The sequence below is a fragment of the Tenrec ecaudatus genome, chromosome 15, assembly GCF_050624435.1.
Source record: "Tenrec ecaudatus isolate mTenEca1 chromosome 15, mTenEca1.hap1, whole genome shotgun sequence".
Classification (NCBI taxonomy): domain Eukaryota; kingdom Metazoa; phylum Chordata; class Mammalia; order Afrosoricida; family Tenrecidae; genus Tenrec; species Tenrec ecaudatus.
In genome coordinates this window covers 115,507,307-115,525,685 of record NC_134544.1, presented here as the reverse complement: position 1 = coordinate 115,525,685, position 18,379 = coordinate 115,507,307, and positions in this window count along the sequence as shown.

Sequence of the window (18,379 nt, the reverse complement as noted above, 5' to 3'; positions counted from 1 at the left end):
GGGTAGAAAGTCTTGTGGATCCAGGGTGGTGGAAGCATCTCAGCACTGGTATGGGTTTCCACATGGCTCCTCCAGTTCCAGAGTACTGGAACTATCAGTGTCTCTCCATGTGGCTTGTAACAGGAATGTAACAGGAGTGTTTGTGTGCCCTGCCTCCAGGGAGCTGTTTATCTCCTTAGCACCTTGAAATGAGGTCATTAAGCTGCGACCTGATTGACAGATTAGACTGTACTCCACAAGTAGCCACCATATTATGTAACTACCACAGATGGTTTGCAATACCTGACTTTAAAACCTACTATACAGCCACAGTTGTCCAAAGAGCATGGTATGGGGATACTGACAGATACATGGACCAATGGATAAGAACAGAAAATCTTGAAATAAAATCAGCAGCATAAATACAACTGATGTTCAATAAGGGTACAAAAAACATCAAATGGGAAGTGGATATCATTTTAAACAAATAGTGCTGGAAAAACTGGATATCTATCTGTACAAAAATGAAGCAAGACTCTTATCACACTCTATACACAAGAACAAATTCAAGGTGGTCACAGACCTTGAGGTATATTTTAGTCTGTGTAGACTAGAGAAACAAATTAATAGACACTGAATGTGTATAAGAAAGAGCTTTATCTGGATAAACTATCTGGAGGAAAAACAACGGGACTGACAGTTCCAGGGGACATGAGAAGTGAGGGGGAAAGGGAATAGTGTTAACAAACCCAAGGACAAGGGAACAACAAGTGATCCAAATTGGTGGTGAGGTGGGTGTGGGAGGCCTGGTAGGGCATGATCAAGGGTAATGTAACTAAGAGGTATAGCTGAAACCCAGGTGGAGACAAATCATGATAGTGGGACAGGAGGAAAGTCATGGGAAATAGAGGAAAGAGCTGGGAGGCAAAGAACATTTATAGAGGTCTAGACAAAGACATGTACATATGCAAATATACATAAGAGGTTTGGGGAAATAGATCTAGGTGCCTATATTTATAGGTTTAGTATTAAGGTGGCGGAAGGACACTGGGTCTCCACTCAAGTACTCCCTCAATGCAAGAATACTTTTTTCTGTTAAATTAGCATTTTATGTTGCTCAACAACAGAAAAGTGGGTGAAGGGAGACATCAGACAGGCCACGATATGACAAAATAATGATTTATAAATTTTCAAGGGTTCATGAGGGAGGGGGAGCGGGAAGGGAGGGGAAAAAAAGAGGACCTGATGCCAAGGGTTTCAGTGGAGAGCAAATGCTTTGAAAATGATGAGGGCAAAGAATATACAGATGTGCTTTACACAATTGATGTATGTATGGATTGTGTTAAGAGTTGTATGAACCCCTAATAAAATGTTAAAAAAGGAGCTTTATATACCAGAGCAATCGAATATTGGGAAAACATTCCAGCCCAGTCCAGATCAAGTCCATAAGTTCAATATTAGCTCATATGTCTGTTACCAATCTATAAATTCCTCTTCAGACTCATGCAACACATGCAATGATGCAGAATGCAGGAAGATCACAGGCCAATGGGTGGAAAGTCTTGTGGATCCAGTGGCAGTGGAAGCATCTGAGCGCTGGCAGGGATCTCCATGTGGTTCCTTCAAGCTCCAGGGCTCTAGCGTAGTATCATGTGTCTTCTCAACAGGAATGTCTCACAGGGAGTGAGAGTGTGTCCCGGCTCCAGTAGGCTATTTATCTTTTTAGTGCCTCCAAGTGAGGCCATCAAACTGCAACCCGATTGATGGGCTAAACTCCACCCCTTCACTCTTAAGTCTCAAATTGACAACAGATTATATAACTACCACAAGGTAAAACCCCCAAGTATCAGAATCATCAGTGAGAAAATTGGGAAGAAGAACCTTAGCACAGAAATAAGGAAGTATATACCCTCAAAGGAAGATAAAATAGATGAGTGGAACACACTAAAGATGAAACACTACTATACATCAAAAGGCTTCAACAAAAGAGTAATAAGAGAACCCACAGACTGGGAAAAGATATTGAGGAATGATATATCAAAGGGCTTATCACTACAATCTACGCAATCCTGAAAGCTTACACCAAGAAAAATAAAACCAAATTGCACACTGAGGAGGTGGGCAAAAGACTTATACAGAAGATTCACAGGGTGGAAAGCTGAATGGCCAATAAACATATGAGAAAATGTTCCCGATCATTAGCCATCTGGGAAATGCAAATTAAAGCAACTATGAGATACCACCTAACACCCACAAAGATAGCCCAATTCAAAAAAACAGAAATAAATGTTGGAGGGGACAGAAATTCTCCTTCACTCCCTGCAGAATGCAGGAAGGTCACAGGCCAATGGGTGGTGGGCTTATAGATATATACCTCTGTGGAAAGTGATTTGGCAATACGTAAAACAGATGGAAATCGAGTTACCTTATGACTCAGCAGTTTTAACTACTGGGTATATACCCAGAAGAAATAAGAATCAAACCACGACCGACATCTCTCTCCAATGTTTATTGCTGTACAGTTCATAATCGCAAAGAATTGGAAACAACATACATTTCCCTCAGTTGATGAATAGATTTAAAAACTCTGTTATATACACACACTGGAGTATTATACATCCCTAAAATAGTGATGAAAATATGAAGCAACTCATCTAGAGGAAAGAGTTGGAAGATATTATGCTGAGTGAAGTTAACCAAGCACAATATGAGTCTGCTGAGGTAAGTTTAAACAGCAGAAAGTACATGGGGAAGTGTACATATTGCACAGATGCTGAGCTGAGGCCCAGATACTCTTGCATGAGCCAGACCAAACCTAATGATACATACATCATCAAATTAAAAACAAGCAAATTAATGAATAAATAACGATGCAGATAGTACCTGTGCTGAAAGGTATCCCCCCACCCCCAATATGTCTTTAAGGCCCACAGAGAGGTGGGGGAATAAAAAAGATGGCAAAGGGGGACCAGGGAACTAATTCACCCAAAAGGACAGTATTATTGTTTATATTTCCACAGGAAAGTGAGACTAAGGGTAGACCTTTTAGTGTGCCAATCCTTGAGGGCGATGTTCCTGCTCGCAGCAGCTCATTCTGAGAAATGACTGCAGGGCCAGCCCCAGCTTGAGACATGACAGCATTATAGAGGACAGAGCTGAAGATACAGTTAAGGGAGAATGGCTGGTTTGACCTGCCCACATGGGGACAGAGCAAGAGACCAGTGATGGGAGTGAAGCCACAAAGTCCCTGCGGTGCAGCACTTGGCACGTCACCCAGACTGGTTGGGAGTTACTCACAAGGGGACGCTCAACAAAAGTCTAAAAAGTAGCAGAGTGTGAGGGGGGCAGGGCATAGACCATTGCATCCCTTTTGGACACAGATGCGGAGGACTAAAAGGGTATGAGTGCTGTTAGGTATGCAGGTCTTGGGATATGGAATCCTGAAAGAAAAGGAGATTGAGTTGAGGGATTATTAATAGGTCCTGCTGATTATTTAACAGAGAGATATTCATCTACTCTGAATATCTAATTGATCAGGATACCAGTTAGACTTGGTACTGTTTATATGGTCTTTCTCTCGCTCTCTCCTTTTTGTTTGTTTGCTTGGTGTCTGTCTATATAAGATTGGCAGGGTAGCAATCCCATGGAAACAGCAACAGGACCAACAGTTCCAGGGGGGAATGGGAGGGGATAAGGCAGGGTGAGGTGAGTGGTGTGCCAATAATCACAGGGACAGGAGAATAACAAGAGTTATAATTGATGGTGAGGAAGCAATAGTATTTCTGGTCATTTTTCACCAATTGAAAAGTGTCTGAGGGGTGAACGATGGGTAAGCATAATAGTGGTTCAGGAGGAAAGAAGAAAGTAAAAATTATATACAGGCATAAATATAGAAATATAAATGTATAATTATATAAAATAACTGTATCTGTTCATATATGTGAATACAACAATGAAGCAGATGGACCTTTAGTAGATGGCCTCTACTAAAATCTTACCTTAGTACATGCACAGTTTGTTCTAAGAATGTGGCACTATATAATGCTCACCTTCCCGACAGGATCTCTGAAGATAAAATGGGTGCATAAGCAAATGTGGTGAAGAAAGCTATGGTGCCTGGCTATTAAATGGCTTGTAGTTAAACAAGTGGCCACCTAGCAGGGAAGCAACAAATCCCACATGGAAGAAGCACACTAGCCTGTATGGTCATAAGGTGTTGACAAGGAGAGGTATCAGAAGTTCAAAAACAAACAACCAAATTGATGCGAAGGGGCTTGGATGTAGAGACCTAAAACCCACCTGTAAGATAATTGGACAGTCCCTCTTAGAATAGCCACACAGACAGGATGATAAACCCAGGATGCATTAGAACAGGGATGAAACACATGACCATCCTCTGGTTCTTTAATATTTCCTCCCCTCACTAATGTTTTACCTCATTAATATTTTATGTTTTACCTTATTAATATTGTTAGAGCTACATCGGTTCCTTTGGATGATCCTTCAGAACCAGCAATGGGAGTAATGATTTCCTGAGGATCCAGGAAGAGGGGGAGGGGTGCTGATAGCAATGATGACTGCGTAACCCCACTCGAGGGGGACAAACAGTAGAATTGTAGGTGAGTGGATATATTGGATGGGGTAAGCTATGGCTATATGTGTGTGTGTGTACACACATAATGTGTACACATAATATATATATTACATCAATTTTTGTCATTTGGGTTTAGGAGGCCTGGGGGGGCTTGATCAGGGGCAATGTAACTGAGAAGAATTAGTGAAACCCAAATGAAGTCTGAACATGATAGTGGGACGAGGCAAGTAAAAGGAAATAGAGAAAAGAACTAGGAGGCAAAGGGCATTTATAGAGATCTAAATACAGGCATGTACATATGCAAATATGTATTTGTATTTTTGAACTTATATATGACTTATATAGTTATATAAAAATATATTTATGTTATGTATAAATTTATATTATTTATATCATATAAATTTATATTGTTTATATTTATATATGGCTTATATATTTATATTATATATGACATGTATTATATATGACATATTTATATATGACATATTTATATATGACTATGAGGAAATCTATCTACATACATATATTTATATTAAGGTACCAATGGACATTGGGCCTCTATTCAAGTATTAAACTGGCATTCCATGATGCTCACCTTCCTGACACCCTTGCTGAAAACAAAGCAGATGCATAAGCAAATGTGGTGAATAAAGCTGATGGTACCCGCGTATCAAAAGATATAGCATCTTAGGCCTTAGGGGCTTGAAGATAAACAAGTGGCCATCTACTGAGAAGCAGCAAAGTGCACATGGAAGAGGCACACCAGTCTGTGTGATCATGAGGTTTCGATAGGATCAGGTATCAGCCATCAAAGACCCAGAACAAAAAATCATATCATTGTGAATGAGGGGGGAGTGCAGAGTGGAAACCCACAGCCCATCTGTAGGCAACTGGAGATCTCCTTACAGAATGGTCAGTGGGAGGAGAAGATCTAGTCAGGGTGCAGTATAGCACCAATGAAACATACAACTTTCCTCTAGTTTTAATGCTTCCTCCCCCTTAGTATCATGACACCAATTCTATCTTACAAATCCAACTAGACCAGAAGTATACTGGTACCGAGAAACACAGGAAATCCAGGACAGATGAACCCTTCAGGACCAGTAATAAGAGTGGTGATACTGGGAGGGTGGAGGGAAGGTCGGGTAAAAAGGGGGACCAATTATAAGGATCTACTTATAACCTCCTCCCTAGGGAAAAGTGGGTAAAGGGAGACATCGGACAGTGTAAAAAATGACAAAATAATAATAATTTATAACTTATCAAGGGTTCATGAGGGAGGGGGAGCAGGGACGGGAAAAATGAGGAGCTGATACCAAGGGCTCAAGTAGAAAGCAAATGGTTTGAGAATGATGATGGCAATAAATGTACCAATGTGCTTGACACAATGGATAGATGGATGGATTGTGAGAAGAGTTGTATGAGCCCCCAATAAAATGATTTTTAAATAAATAAATATTTTCTCAATTTCTGGCAAGATGGCGCCTAGGTAAGCCACCCATCTTTATTTTGGGGACCTCCATGGCAATCAGTGATCCCGGTGTCTAGGAGGATGAATGGGGGCACTTGGGTAAGGGAAAAGACTCCCATGACATCCCGGAGTGTATCCTCAGTACGGGAGGTGTCCTTCCCCTACATCTAGCCTTGCTCCAGAACTCTGGGGATTGCACTCTGGACACAGGGATTCTCTGGCCCATGCTGGCTGCCCCACTTCAGACCCCACCATGACTAACACCAACCGATCAGCCCCCCTCAGCTTGAATACTATACCTGGAGCTAGCCAGCTGCCCTACCGATTCCATCACAACCACGGCTGGACCCCCACATGGTGACTGTCCACACACAGCACTCTCTACCGGGAGTGGCTCCCTTCTCCCCACATTGAGCTTTGGGTCCCTCTCACCACCCACTCATGGCCCCAACAGCCATGGCTAGACCCTTTCCGCAGTCTGCCTGCAAAAAGTTCAGTCACCTGCGGTAGCGGTGGCCCTCTCCACTGTGAGATAGGAACTCTTATCTACTGCTGGTGGTCGTTGTAGGGATGTGCAGCCATTATGGAAATCGATATGGTGATACCTAAAACAAATGGAAATCGAGCTACCATATGGCCCAGCCGTCCCACTACTGGGCATATACCCAGAACAAGTAAGAAACAGACCATGACCAGATATCTGTGCTCCAATGTTCATTGCAGCACAATTCACAAGTGCAAAGAATAGGAAACATCCTAAATTTCAATCAACCGACGAATGGATTAAAAAAACTCTCATATATACATACAATGGAGTACTACTCATCCCTAAAAAGCAGTGATGAATGCATGAAGTGCATCAACACATGGGAAGAGTTGGAGGAAATCTTGCTAAGTGAAGTAAACCAAGCACAAAAGGACAATTACAACATGAGTCCACCGTGGTAAGTTTAACAAACACAAGGGGCATGGGGCAAAGGCCACCGAATGCATTAATTCTCAGGGCAAGGTCCAGGCACTCTGGCAGGGATCTGACCCAGCCCAGGGATGCATATGGTAGCCAACTAAAAAAGAGGGGGAGAGGGGGGAAATGGAAGACATGGATAATGGGGGAACAGAGCACTGACCCACACACGGGGAGGGTATTGTTCATATCTCCACAGGAAAGCGAGAAAGGGACCAGACTTTAAGCTGGGGTGCCAAGCACTGAGGACAGCAGGTCAGCAGGAAACAGCGAACTAACTGAAAGGTTTTCAGGGCCAGCCTCAGTCCCAGCTAAATTGGTCCCATCCCCAGAAGAGTGTACTACAGAGAGCAACACTGAAAATACATCCTCGGGAGAGTTGCAGGTCGCCCAGTCCACTCGAGGAGAGAGAGAGAGAGAGAGAGAGAGAGAGAGAGAGAGAGAGAGAGAGAGAGAGAGAGAGAGAGAGAGAGAGAGAGAGAGAGAGAGAGAGAGAGAACTGCATCCTGGCCCTGCATCCTGGTCCTCCAAGCCTCGAGGATGACATTCCTGCTCAGAGCAGCTAATGCACAGAGAGTACTGTGGGACCGGTCCCACCAGGAGACCTGATGCCCCCTCACTGGACCACAGTACTAAGGAGGAAAGCACTGGAGACAAAATGCAGGTATTGCACCCGGTTGGACTCGCCCATATCAGAGCGAAACACGAAGGGAGCAAAATGGAGCAGCAAGGAAGCAAAGCAAAGAAGTTCCGAGGAATCCCGAAAGTAGACCAGAATCGGTGGGCAGGGCCTGGGACTTCAATTGGAAAATAATCAGAAGGGTCAGCAGACAGACCTGGAACTATTTATAGCCTTTCTTTTTTTTCCTCATGTCTATCCATATAAGATAGGCAGGATAACCAATGCCAAGGAGAGGATAATGGGGCTGGTGGCTCCAGGGGACACAGGAGGGGAGGAGGTGGGAGAAAGGGAGCATGGAGCCAATGAACCCAGGAACAAGGGAACAATAAGAGCTCTAAAATTGGTGGCAAGGAGGGCGTAGAATGCTGATCAAGTGCTATGTAGCTGAGAGAAATTACTGTTAGTCAAATAGAGGGTGGATGGGACAGGAGAAAAGTAAAAATAATTAGAGGAAATAAGTAGAAGGCAAAAGACATTTATAGAGGTACAAGCACAAGCGTGCACATATGTAAAGATATTAATAGGAATATAGGTCTATGTACATATATTTAAATGTTAAGTATTGGGGTAGCAGACAGGCATTGGATGTTCACTCAAGTACTCCCTCAATGCAAGAACATTTTGTTCTAATGATGTGGCATTCTGTGATGCTGACTTTCCTGACTTGTTCGCCGAGGCAAAATGAGTGTGTGAGTAAATGTGGTGAAGAGGGTTGTGGTGCTCGCTATTAAAGGATATGTGACTGGGGTGATGCAGTTTCTTGAGCAGGGAGAATGAACATGGAACCAAACAGCAGACACACACACACACACAATACAGGACTGCAGCACAAAATAGACACAGACAGAGATGGTACAAACTGCAGCCCTGACGGACCACAGCGCTTTACTTTTATCTACTAAATACTGGCAGTGTTCCCATTAAGTTCGCTATTCCCACGCTTGAATTTCTCATAGCCTTGAGAGTGAGTTCCGTATCTCAGCCCATACTGCTCTTGTGTACATTTTACCAGGGAACACTGTTTGTAGCTGCTCCCCAAATTCCTTACTGTTTGCAGTAAGGAAGCAATTTATGAGAACCAGCTAGGACAGACGTTTGCGCACTGTCCTAGACAGATACCTGACACAAAACACAGCCCTCCTCTCATGGCTCCTTCATATTCCCCTTTTTTATTTTATTTAGATCTCTAATATGTTTAAACACTGCCATAACATCCTGTTACTTTTGCATAATCATTCGTTCTTGGTTTCGTCGCCGGAAGACTAAAAAGGCAAACAACAATATAATTATTAATAGAATAATATTACCAGTGATTAAGGATAATAATTCTTTTGCTTGTTCCATAGGGTTAATAGAAGACAGTCTCTTAGCAATTCCTTGAAAAATTTCATTACCTGTAAATTTGGGTAATTGTCTACTGAAAGTTTCACTAATTTGATGTTCCAATAACTGAATTTCTAAAGACATTTTTATGTCCAATTAATAAATTTCTAATTTTTTCCCAATCCTTACTAATATACGGAACAGGAGTAATTCAAAAATAAGAGGTGTTCCCATCACATCGAAGCATAACTCGAGTAGCTAACACAGATATCTGATCTCCCATCCATAGCACTGTTTGTTGTAGGTTGGCGATGTCTTCAGCTATTTGAGCATCAATATCATATTGCTGTTGCCACAACAGATGAGAATCTTTATGCCACCCTCAAACAAAGTCTGCTGTTTGTATTTCTTGCTGCAAAGCAACTCCCGCCATGGCTGCAGTAGATGTTACAGCTACAGGTCCAATCACTGTGGCTATTATCAGTCCAACCATTCTCTTCGTTCAATGGGTCAATTCAGCCAAGGCATTTTAGATCTGCATTACTCTCGCAGATTCGCTCCAGGGTCCAGTTAAATGGAAAGGTAACCAAATCTCAGGACGCATTCTTATAAGATACAAACTGTCTCGAGTTTGGTTAAAAATTTTCCACCAGGTAAAATTAACACAATGTTTTAAAGTACAATTTGAAGGACAAGTCAAAACCCTAGTACTAGAATTCTAAGTAATATCTCCTGATAAAATTAACATAAGGAATTTTCACATAAGCTTGAATATACAGAGTAGCATTAATATGAAGATTTACACTAATAGGCTCAACAGCATTAGAAACATTGATAGACATATTGCCAATCCAAGTTTTAATTGACTCCCTGGATGCTAATAATCTCCATAAATGGCCTTGAGAGTTGGTGTCTCACAATAAATGAGGCATAGAAGGGGTTAATCCTCGTCATGCCAAACAACAGTTTCATTGCCAGTTCAAAGAACCATTATGTATGTGCCATCTTAATGGTACTTTAGAAAATTTATTAATAAAGTCTCCATAAGGGCTCTAATCCACTATCTTAAAGTCTGTGTGATTTAACAGTATCTTAGGCCGTTCTTGACAACGAGTTCATACCAAATGTTGCATTCTGGGTTCTACATTAGGGAGTGGGCAAATAGATAACCGGGTAGGAACGGCCTTGGAGATATTACCGACCTTCCCCCTAAAGCCTTTGCAGAAATAATACCCGTAGTTGCTGCACAAGAAGAATGGTTATACCTCACTCCCCAAACATCATGCGAATAAGATAAACAAGAAGAGCCATACCCTAGGCAAACAGGAAACCCTCTCGCCCCCAAGCTGAAATTATTACCATGTCTGCTTCTTCTTAAGCAGAAGGGAAGGGACATTTTGAAACCCTGGCAGGAATTTCTGAGTGTTGGACTTCTTAGCCATCTTTCTCTTTCAGAAGTCAGGCTGACAACCACTTAGCTCCGGAATCTGTGGAAACAAGAGCAAACCCTCGACTCCTTTGTAAAATCTCTCCTCTGGTTTGATAAAATATTGGCTCAGGAAAGGAACACTTTCTTTCAGGCTTAGAAAAATGAGATAGGGCTGCAGAGTCCTCTAGCGTTTGCCACTGATTTTAGCAGACAGAGCGCTTTCCACCAACATAGCGCCAGCTAAAGCCCCTGCAAACTACTCAGCCTGATATGCAGTTCCGCCGCAGACTGATATGGGAAAAGCTATTATTCCTGGACCGGGGTGGGGGTGGGGGGGCGGGGACGGCTTGTCTTGATCATAAATGGTATCTAATCCTGGGGATAAAGGACAATCTTCTTCCTCCTCCCCATGATCCTGCCGTGCGAAAGTGAAAGTAGCTCAGGGCAATGGAGCAGCTGATAATGGCATTTAAACATTTGTTTTAGCAATCCTATAATCTCTTGAACATCATTTCCTTCTATCACAACATCTGATTCTTTCTTCGCTAATTCTGGGCCTAATTCCTCCTCAGCTACTTCTGCATACTCCTCTTCCTCCCTTTGGGTTCCATTCTCTTTCTTATCTTTATCCTTTTCTTCAGCTTTCTCCGAGTCTGTCTCTAATAACTGTAAAGCTTGAGTAATAGTACTACACAAACACCATAGCTTTAAATTCATAGTCTGTCCCCATTGATGAGCAGTGTGTAATGTTTTCACTACTTGTTGCCATGCTCGTGAATTCAAATGAACCTTTACTTGACTGTAAAACCAATAACAATGTTGTTCTACATGTGCAAATAACTCTCCCAATGATTTATCTTTAACCTCCACCCCTGCAGAATGGAAGAGTACTTTTATTAACTTTCTGTATTCGCGTTCCATCGACGGGGAATTTTCCATTTTTTTCTCTCCTCCCCTCCCCCCAAAGGCCCTCTATTGATTACAGAGGTGCTCCCTTTCGGTTTTCCCTGTTTCACACAGGTTTATTTTTTAACCCCGAAAGTCCCTCTAGTAATTACACAGGCGCTCCCTTTCTGGTTTTCCATGCTTGTTTTTCTTCCGACAGTGCCTCTAGTGATTACAGCTTACCACTGAGGCACTTCCCTTTCGGGTTCTCCCTCTTCCTTTTGGCCCCAAGTTGGGCGCCAAATGATGTGGTTTCTTGAGCAGGGAGAATGAACATGGAACCAAACAGAAACACACAAACACTACATGACGGCAGCGCAAAATAGACACAAACAGAGATGGTACAAACTGCAGCCCTGACGGACCACAGCGCTTTACTTTTAGGTACTAAATACTGGCAGTGTTCCCATTAAGTTCGCTATTCCCACGCTTGAATTTCTCATAGCCTTGAGAGTGAGTTCCTTATCTCAGCCCGTACTGCTCTTGTTTACATTTTACCAGGGAACACTGTTTGTAGCTGCTCCCCAAATCCTTTACTGTTTAACCAGCTAGGACAGACGTTTGCACACTGTCCTAGACAGATACATGACACGAGACACACACCTTCTCTCATGGCTCCTTCAGGGGTCTTAAGGGCTTGAGGTTAAACAAGAAGCCATCTAGCTGAGAAGCAACAAGCTCCCATTGAAGACACACACCAGCCTGTGTGATCATGAGGTACAGATAGGATCGGGTATCAGTCATACCGTATATATTGATGCAAATGATGGGGTCAGAGAGGAGACCCAAAGCCCATCTGTAGACAGTTGGGTATTCCCCAGAGTGCACCGACAGAACACACAACATTCTTCTAGTTCTTTAATGCTCCCCTCCCCCACTCTGTCATGACCCCAGTTCTACCTTACAAATCAGATTAGACTGTAATATGTAAACTGGTACAGATAAGAGCTCTATACACATGGAATCTAGGACAGATAAAACCCCCAGGAACAGTAATGGGAGTAGCAATACTATGAAGGTAGGGGAAAGGTAGGTAGAGAAGGGGGAGAAATGGGGAACCAATTACAATGATGGACATATAACGCCCCACCCCCTTGCCACCCCAGTGAGATGAACAACAGAAATGTGGGTGAAGGAAGATAGTGTAAGATATGAAAATAATAATAATTTCTAATTCATCAGGGGTCCATGAGGCGGCGGGGGAGGGAGAGAAAAAAGAGGAGCTAATACCAGGGCTCAAGCAGAAAGAAAATGTTTTGAAAATGATGAAGGCAACATATGTATAAATATGTTTGATACAATTGATGTATGGATTGTTATAAGAGCTGTAAGAGCCCCCAATCATATATGTATTTCACTGCCATACTGGGAATCTTGTCACCATTTTAGTGTTCTCTCGGTTTCTCTTGTATTTGAAAGTATTTCTGAATAGCTTATTTGCAAGAATGGAAAACACTGTCATAGCTGCTTTGAGTAGTATTCCTCAACCTTAATTTTATTACCACATTCCTTTCACAGTGAAATGTAACATTCCTAACCTCATACTAGAATTTTATTTTTTATGTATATCCAAATTGAAAGAAGCACATAGTGTTATAACCAACTGCTGTGAAGACCTGGTAGTGCAGCTTCTAAGTGTTCAGCTGCTAATTAGAAGGTTGGTTGTCTGCTCAGCTAATCTGTGGGAGGATAGACCTGGACACCTATTTTTGTAAAGCGTGTAGCCAAGAAAACACGATGAGGAAGTTCTACTCCGTTACGTGGAGTTACTATGAATCAGAATTAGCTCAGTAACACTCAACAACAACATGCCTAACTACTAGAATTTATAATTGTTAGTATTTTTCTCTATTTGTTTTATCACAATATCTATTCTTTATCCATATATCAATCGATGTTTTTAAAAATGAATTTCAAATAAGTTGCAGACATACAAACACCTTATCCATATCTACTTTGGGTGGGATTTGCATATATTTTTTAATGTTTGTTTATAGTTCTTTTTCATTTTGAGGTAAAATTGATATGTAGTGAAATGGATATAGAAATGCAAGGTTCACTTCTTCTAGTTCTTAAATGCTTACTCCCCCCAATTATCATGATCCCAATTCTACCTTGCAAGCCTTGTTAGACCAGAGGATGCATAGCGGTACAGTTGGGATCTGGAAACACAGGGAATCTAGGACAGATGAACCCCTCAGGACCAACGGTGAGAGTGACAATACCGGGAGGGAAGGGGGGTAGAAAGGGGGAACCCATCTCGGGGATCTACATATAACCTACTCTCTGGGAGATGGGCAACAGGAAAGTGGGTGATGGGAGACACCAGGCAGTGTAAGATAAGATAAAATAATAATTTATAAATTATTAAGGTTTCAAGAGGGAGGGGGAAGTGAGGAGGGAGGGGGAGGGAAAAAAGGAAAATGAGCTGATTCCAGGAACCCAAGTGGAAGGCGAACTTTGAGAATGATGAGGGCAATGAATGTATAAGGGTGCTTTACTCAATTGATGTATGTATGGATTGTGATGAGTTGTATGAGCCCCAATAAAACTATTTATTTTTTAAAAAGACAAAATAAGAAATGGAAGGTTCACAGAAATATTAAGTGTACATATTTCTGATATGCGAGGTGAATCATTAGAGGTAAATTAGCAGTGTGGCTACTCTAGCCATCACTGTCAGTCACCTCCACACATTGAAAAAAAAAAGAAATATTATGTGTACAATTCTATGAGTTTTGACAAATACAATGCCATTTCCTAGGCAGTGTCCACTTTTACTCTCACTCTAGAGGACACAGTCTGTCTTTATATTTTTTAGAAATATCATTATAGCTTTGAATTGCATGTCTCTAACGTTTAATGATGGAATCTTGGTGGCATAGTTATGCATTGAACTACTAACCACCAGTGTTAGACCTGGTTGACTAGAGAAACAAATCCAGGGACATGCATATGTATAAGAAAGAGCTTTATATCAAAGAGTAATTGTATATTGAGAAAACATCTTAGCCCAGTCCAGATCAAGTCAATAAGTCTCATATTAGCCCAAATGTCCAATATTAGTCTATAAATTCCTCTTCAGACTCACACAGCACATGCAATGATGCCAAATGTAGGAAGATCATAGACTAGTAGGTGAAGTCTTGTGGATCCAATGCCGGTGGAAAACATCTCAGTGCTGGCACAGCTCTCCACAACATGGCTCGCTCAGATCTCTGCATTGTTTCACGTGGCTTGTCAACATGAAGGTGAAGCAGAGAGAGAGAGTGTGTGTGGCCTACTTTCAGGGAGAAAGAGAGGAAGTTCCCAGAATCCTCCTCATTTGAAGGTCACACCCACCAGGAGGCATCATCAGCCTGTGACCTGATTGACCAGTTACACCCAACTCCACTCTTTCACTTTATTTATCAAATTGACATTAAATTATGTAACTACCACAACAAGTTTAATAGTTTGAAACCTGCTGTTCCATGAGAGAAAGATAAGGTTTTCTATTCTTAGAAAGAGTTAATCTCAGAAACCTACAGGAGCAGTTCTATCCAGGACTGAATCAACTAATTGGCTGTGAGTGAAAGGTTAATGACAGCACCTTTTCATCTGTTTTTGACTATTTTAGAGAATACTTTGAAATTTGCTGTAGAACGTAGAAAAGCTAGTAACTGAAAGAAATAATGACATAGAAGAGATGAGCAGAATAGTTGAGAGGTCAGCTTGAGAAGATAAAGTACTTTAGTGAAACATGCAAAGACCTGGAGTTAGAAGCCAAAAAGAACACAACATTCATGCTAAAGGAAAAACTTCCCACCTCCAGTTACAACATCGAAGGGTTCTATGCGTAAAATCTGAGCAATGCAGGAAGCATCAAGCGAAGATGAAAAGAATACACAGAGTCACCCTCCCAAGAAGTGGTCAACATTTAACCGTTTCAGGAACTGATCAAGAACTGATAATATTGACAGAAGAAGTTCAAGCTCCATTGACATTGCAGAAAAATGTGGCTCCAGGAATTCATAGAATACCAGTTGAAGTATAAGTGGCCAGTCTGTTCTTATTTATTTTTAGCTTCCTTTAAATAATAATAACAATATTATTAACAGCTTTCAATTGACCTGATCAGATCAGATAGTAGAGTCCTCATCCTAGTAATCTCATGATTTAAGTGCCTGTTCCCGATTTAGAATACATCTTAGGTTTGTAGGCATAAATGTACATTCATGTGAACCTATCTTATTTTCTCCGTGTTTTGACAGACACTGGACTAGTTGCTGCTGTGTAAAGCAAATGGAATGTAATGATCTTCCATGTTGTGATAAATGCATCCATTGGGTGTGGTCTTTCTTCAGAATATAAGTGACTGGGCAGAGCATCCTCTCTCTTGATCCTGATATTTTTCAGGTTACCTGGCCTACCAATCTTAGGATGCAAGCTTGCGGAAGTCTTCAGCCTGTCACCTTACCTGCAAATTTGTATTTGTCAGTGTGTTCGACCAGGTTGACTAGGGAAACAAATTCAGAGACACTCATATATGTATGAGAAAGAGCTTTATACCAACGAGTAATTGTATATTAAGAAAACACCCACCCCAGTCCAAATCAAGTCCATAAGTCTGATCGTAGCCCATAAGTCTAATAGTCCACGAATTCCTCTTCAGACTTGCGCACCCATGCAATGAGGCAAAATATAGGATGATCACAGGCCAGTGGGTGCAGTCTTGTGGGTCCAGTGGTGGTGGAAGCATCTCCAGGGCTCTCACAGGTCTCAGTGTGACTCTGGCCACTCTCCAAGTGACTCAGCAGTAGGAAGGCGAAACAGAGGGAGGCTCTTGCAGAGTTCAGCAAATCTCCACGTGGCTTGTCACCAGGAAGACAAAGGCAGAGAGAGAGTGTGGCCTGCCTCCAAGGAGAAAGAGAGGAAGTTACCAGAATCTTCATGAGAAGGCCATGTGACCTGACAGACAGTCTAGACTCCACCCCTACACTTATTTATCAAGTTGACATGGAATTATGTAACTACCACAGACAGCCTCTCACAACCCTGTGAATTGGCAAGAATTTCCAGTCTACCACCTGACCTGCAGATGTGGGGGTTGCCATTACTCACAACTGCATGAGTTATTTGCTTAAGTCGATCTCTCTTTGTTTCTCTCCCTCTTTGCATAAAACACAAACTAAGACATTTTGGTACCAAGAATGATTCTAGAGGAGCAAAATCTTAATGAATTTGCAGACTTGGTTATCAAATCTACCATATATACTCAAATACAAGTCGACCTGAGTATACACCAAGGTACCTAATTATTACCTGGGAAATCAGAAAAACTGATTGACTCAAGTATAAGCCTAGGGTGGAAAATGCAGAAGCTATTGGTGAGTTTCAATAATCAAAACAAATGAAAATAAAATTACTAAAAATTAAGACATCAGTCGGGTAATGTATTTAAATATTTATTTTTTAAAAAAACATCAATAAAAGGACAACAAGTCATTTAACATTAATAAACCAGCACAGTAAGTGGAAAATGGGTTCAATAAAAACAATAAGGTATCAACAATCACACCTTAAGAGTACTATTCCCTGAGCTCAATCAGCAACCAAGCTAAAATGTAAAGTTAAAATCCTTCAAAACTGGATTCCTCATCATCATCTGTATCCCAATGCAGAGCTTCAGCTGGTGTGAGGTCATCATAGATGCTGTCCTCACTGAGATCGCTGTCATCACCATCAGTGCTGTCATTTTCATACAAAGCATGGTCTTCACACTGCCATCCATAGCATTACTAATACTACATTTCTGGAAGGCACGTCACACCATGTCTTCTGGAATGTCTTCCCATGCATCTCGAACCCACTTTGCTATTAACTCTATGTCAAGCTTCATGAGATTTCCTCCTTTTGTTAGTCAGGCTTGACCAGATGACATCCATTCATGCCACTTATCCGTGTATAAGCTGAACCCCAGTTTTTCAGCACATTTTTTTGTGCTGAAAGACTCGGCTTATACACAAGTATATATGGTAATTAGGTTTTAAAGCTCTAATGACTTGATTTTTATAATAAAGAAGGTACTGCTAACCCATGGCATGGTACAGCAACAAAAATATACAAAATATTACCACCATTGGATACTCTACTCAAATACTGTGAAAGACAAGGATCTGGGTGTCATATATTTGGTGTTTTTAACTGTCAAATTGACAAGTGAATTCAGGGCTCCAATGTCCAGGCCTGAGCAGCACGCAATAAAGATTCCAAAAGTTATTTGTGTTCTGAAAGAAAATCTATACTTTGTAGTAACATAGTTGAGATTTCCTAAAACTAAACCCAGAGTCTTATCTTAAAAGTGGCTGGATTACAATGCCAACTGAATTATTAAGCTGGAAAGGTGACTGAGGTTAAGGATCAGGAAGCAATAGGATCCTGAAAATTAGGATGGGGTCACTTAGAAGATACTGATGGCACTGAGGACATTGATCCTTAACATTTATTGAGTGACCTTTGCCAGTAAAATCAGTTCTACTGAAGTCTTGGTGGTACAATGGTTAAGGTACTTTACTGCTAATTGAAAGTTGGGAGTTCCAACACAACATTGCAGGGAAAAGATGTGGCAGTCTGATTCCATAAAGATTTACAGCCTTGGGAACCCTATGTGCAGTTCTACTTTCTCCTACAATGTCTCTATGAGTTGTAACTTACTGAAACTACAGTGAGTACACCATCATCTGATAAAATGACTGGGGCATCACCTGAGGTAGAAGTCTTGGAAACATTGCTGAATTGTCTCAAGACTTACCCCTATCTTTGATTCTAGACCTATGATTATACTCAAGTCTCAGCCTGTGGGATAAACAGTGGTGTCTGCTTGCTCTGGATGGCTGATAACCCTTAGGAAGCATAACCCCTAACCTACTTCTGTTGACCTTCAAGAATATAGTCATCTGCCATGTGTAGCAAGCACCTAAGTTTGGGATATATTTGGGGGAGACAACTTG